The sequence below is a fragment of the Mastomys coucha genome, unplaced genomic scaffold (assembly GCF_008632895.1).
Source record: "Mastomys coucha isolate ucsf_1 unplaced genomic scaffold, UCSF_Mcou_1 pScaffold4, whole genome shotgun sequence".
Classification (NCBI taxonomy): domain Eukaryota; kingdom Metazoa; phylum Chordata; class Mammalia; order Rodentia; family Muridae; genus Mastomys; species Mastomys coucha.
This window is the reverse complement of record NW_022196910.1, coordinates 22,155,036-22,159,446: the sequence shown is the minus strand read 5'-3', so window position 1 is coordinate 22,159,446 and position 4,411 is coordinate 22,155,036. Positions and strand designations below refer to the sequence as shown.

Here is a 4,411-nt window from a genome sequence, read left to right as displayed (position 1 = left end):
GCAGCTGAAACTGTTTCACAAGCGGAATGATCTGGGGAGCATTTTCTCTTTCATTCCAACTGACCCAGTGCATGGCTGCCATGCTCTATTAACTGCCCGTCACAATGCCGAGGCCATGGGATATTTTGTTGCTTCCTGGAACAATTAGACACTCCGGTCCTGCTTCTTAAATAACAGAAAGTTAATGTCTAAGATTTAAGGGTTGAGATTTCTAATTGGTCACCGTCTCCCATAACCAGTTATTGTGGTTTCTGAAAACCAGAGGATAGCTTCTAAGAACATACCCTCTTTAAAGGCATTCTAGACAAACCTTTAATGAACAGCCAGTTTGGAAAAAGAAAAAAAGGACCTCAGTTAAATGTGTTGGATCGTGGTGGCGCGTATCTTTAACCACAGCACTCAGGAGGCAGAGGCATGCTCTGTGTTCAAAGTCAGCCTAGGTTACACTGCCTCCAAATACTAGACAGACAGACAGACAGATAGACAGATACAGACAGACAGACACAGACAGACAGACAGACAGACATTTAAGGAATGAAAGGAAGATCACTATTTAAAGTCTTCCACAATACATGTGCATGCACACACTGCCACATGAATAAATACTGGTTTCCTGTGACATCATCAGCTCCAGGATAGGATGCACAGGTCCAAGATTCTTCGTCTCTGCTGAGACCACCATGTCCCACCCACAAGTCCCAGGATGGGTAGAAGAACCCTGATTCAAAGCAAATAGCACTTGCCCTAGACTGCTCCCATCCCCACCCACCAGAGCAGCATCTGCCACACCCTTCTTGTCTGTGGTGGCTTAAGGTGTCACAAAGGCAGTTATATAGAAGTGTGGGTTTCCAGGGCAAGTGGAATGAAGGACGACCATTGTGGGACGATGGAATGTTAACGGGGGAAGTTAGATGCCAGCTCAGGGCTGGTTAGACCCACAGGCAAGTGGGGTGGGGGTTGGGGGGGAGAGAACTGGAGCCCCCACACTAGACTCCTGCCTGGTGTTTGTCACTCTGCTCTCTTTAACTACTTACTCTTCCTGGGGCTGCACTTCTATGAAGAATGAACAGTAAAAGAATTTGGCAACTCACTAGGAATTTTGGAATTTAAATATTTAGAAATCCACTTGGGAAATTAGAGAGGGATTTGCAAAAGCACAAAGACAACTAGTAAAGACAAAAATCATTTGTATTCCTTTCAAGCGTCTTGCGGGTTATTAATCACAAAAGGCCTGACAATACACATTCGCACGCTCTGGCTGAAGCTGAAGGGGCTATAAAGAGACTTACCGGACGCCACAGGACAAACCCAGAGCAACAAAACCGCCAAGGCTCTCTCACCTGTCTGCCCAAGGCAGCCGACTGTGCACACAGGCAGGCTGACACTTCCCACTACCTACTGGTGATGACTCATGCTGGACTTTGGAGAGCGACACACACTATCTCTAGATAATCCTGTGTTGGTCTCGGGGGAAACTCCACGCCCTGTACTGTGCCCAGAACGACTGTCAGCAATAATTCAATGTATTCAGCACCCTGCTGTACAAATGGGCTCTTTGTGCTGATGGCCAGGCCAGAGCCTCCCTGTCTCTGCAGGGAGGCCTTCCAGGGCAGAGGCCTGCTATCATGTAACCCTGGGAGTACGGGACAACCCACATTTAGCCTAGCTGGTACTCTTGAGTACCCACAGGGAAAAGGGCTCAACTGAACAAACCCAGGATGGTGGGGTAAATGCATACCAGTAGAACGGGAGGTGTGCGGGTGCACACACACACTCACACACAATGCATATATACATGCATACACACGGCACACACACATGCAACATATGTAAACACATGCATACACATGCACACATGCACACACACACACAACCAGCTGCAAAGCAGACACTCAGTGACCAGGGAGAGAAGTGAAAGTGGCGTGCAGGCCACATGCAAGGTCAGGAGACCCTTTCCTCTGTTGATTCTTTTTCAAGACAGATGCTCTGGGCGCCTCGAGTGTCAGGCACAGCTGGAGAAGCAAAGAGGTCTAAGCCCTCTTCTTGTCTAATGGCCACATAGGAAGAAACAATGACAGTCACTGATAACTGAAAGGACTTGGTACTAAGAGAGTACCAGGGAAGAGCTGCCAAGGGGGAGGGGCTGGCTTTTTTTCCCCCTAAAGCAGAGAAACAGGTTTGTTTGTCCAAAGTTGCTCTGGGTTAGCACATAGAGAAATGCAAGTTTTGTGAAATATGGTACAAGGAACAGCGATGGTGGAAGAATGGAGGTACCAGGTCCTAGGGATCAGACCCTGAATGCCCCACTTAAATCAAGCTGAGTTCATCTGCCAGGCCCCTGGCAGCCTAGAACCTGAGGGGTCAGGATGGAAAGAGGGGATTCAAGGCTGCATTAGTGCAGCAAATCAGAGGCCAAAGGCTACATTAGCATAGCCAATCAGAGGCCAGAGGCTGCATTAGCATAGCAAATCAGAGGTCAAGGGTTTAGGGAAGCTAGAGGATAGCGTCCTAGCTCAGGCCAAATCAGAGGACGGCGTATGCATTAGAGAGGTAGAGGCAGGACAGTGCCGACACGACAGGCTAGAGGCATGTGGGCTAGAAGATTCAGCTTCAGACATGAAGAACGCGAGGTTCCCTGGACACTTAACCACAGGTGTCATGGCGGGTGCTCTGGACAGCAAGGAACCCTGTACTCTTAAGGAGAAGCATGGATTTTAAGGGTCTGGCAGACCTGCTCTGCCTCTTGGCAACTGTGTGACCCTGGGCACACAGGGTTTTTTTGTTTTTGGTTTTGGTTTTAGTTTTTTTGAGACTTTTTGAGACTCTGCTTTTAGCTAAGGAAATTTCTCCCGAGATTTAACAAGCTCTGAAAAGGCCCTAATATCACAGCAGACGGGAGATGGTTCATATTTTCCTCCTGTCCTTTTGGGATTATATAGCGCTTCGTTTTATAATTTGTGTTCTTAACTCACACAAGGAGATCACTGGCTTTCTTGCTGCCAATCACCCGTCTTTAAATCCCTTCTGACCTTACTTGCCTGCACGGATTCTCAAATATTTGAATCAACACACAAAGTCGTATGTATGAAAAGCTCGAGCCAGGATGGTCCAGGGGAACCGGGAGTTTCTTGTCCTTGAGGGTAAATTATGGATGCCAAGATCCCAAAATTGCTGGGTGGTTTCAGAGGTATTGATTCAACTGTTTGGGGGTGGGGAGGAAAGGACAATGAGGTTTAGAAAAAAGAGAGAATTTTGTCAGTATAATAAAACCTAGTCTCTGTGTAACTGCATTGTAATGTTTAGGGAGAAGTATGCCCACTGTAGCTAATATTGTATGGTCTCTCTGTCTCAGTTTAAATCAGGGTCTAAAAAGTGTTAAATAATAAATGCTGCCAAATGGGTCTCACCTCAAACGAAATGTCAAGCAATAGAACGCTCTATAAGAAATGCCTGCTTTTTAGAGGGGGTTGGGCTCATCTGCTTATTATTTAATACTTCAAATGAACACTTTTAAACTATAGATGGCTCCAGACCTGACTTATAAGAGGGTCAAGTTAAAAATTTTAAACTTTGATAGTATGAAAATAATATATGCCCAGAAGAAACTGTGTCTCAGACTTCAAATCTTTTCTTGGGCTAGTAACACGGGGTTTGAAATACCCTTGGGATGGCAGGCGATGGCAGAATGGCAGCTCTCCCTCAGTCAAGTCCTCAGAGTAAGTAAGTAAGCCAGAGTGCTTCTCTGTAGTGGGCTGTGTTGCTCCACACAGGTCAGATGCATTAAACCCAGTTTTCAATGCGGGGTACTTTAAACTCAAGTTTATCAGGATGAAAGCCGGTCATATCTGTACGCTAAAACTTCGATGCCGCTCTGTCCACTAGCAGTCCACACAAATCCAGTGCCACAAAAAAAAAAAAAAAAAAAGGAGGCACAGGATCTATGACCTCTGTGACCTCAAGCCCTCTGCAAATTCAGTTAGCTACCTGCTGCCGGGTTCTCTCTCCTCTTCTCCCTCAGAACACCGTAGGCATACTGTACGGGTTTTTTTTCTTACCAATAGCTCACTTCATTCTTTTTAGCCAAGGGTGTCTTTTGATGAAGCCTCAGGTTCAGTGTACACAGACAGGAACAGGCAGACATTTGCAGGCCATGACAGCAGCCGAGCTGGGGGGATCAGTCTGCAGGTAAAAGATGCTCCTAGCAAACTGATACCAACTTTGGTAGGACAATGATTTGCACCTATCTCTGGTCTATAAACACTATAATTTTAGCAATTTATGTATCTATGCAGGCAGTTGGGGGTGGGTGAGTAGGTTGGGGAGGGTACTGAAGCTGTAACTTGGTAGGTCAGCACTTTTCTAACATGTACAAAACCCTGGGGTTTGATCTTTAGCACCGCATCCCCCCCCC

General features: G+C 46.5%; 1 protein-coding gene across 21 annotated transcripts in view; it reads right to left on the bottom strand.

Moving 5' to 3' along the window:
* The window catches only part of Tmcc3 (transmembrane and coiled-coil domain family 3), a 275,765-nt gene that overhangs the window by 35,000 nt on the left and 236,354 nt on the right, over positions 1–4,411 (bottom strand). The window contains exon 1 of one of the 21 annotated variants that reach the window (XM_031349751.1): positions 4,056–4,290. The exons of 19 other annotated variants lie outside the window; for them this stretch is intronic. The gene's annotated coding sequence lies outside the window, so the exon portion shown is untranslated. Of the gene's footprint in view, positions 1–1,289; positions 1,934–4,055; positions 4,291–4,411 lie in introns of those variants that run through there. One more of the 21 variants, XM_031349748.1, reaches the window with a different exon arrangement.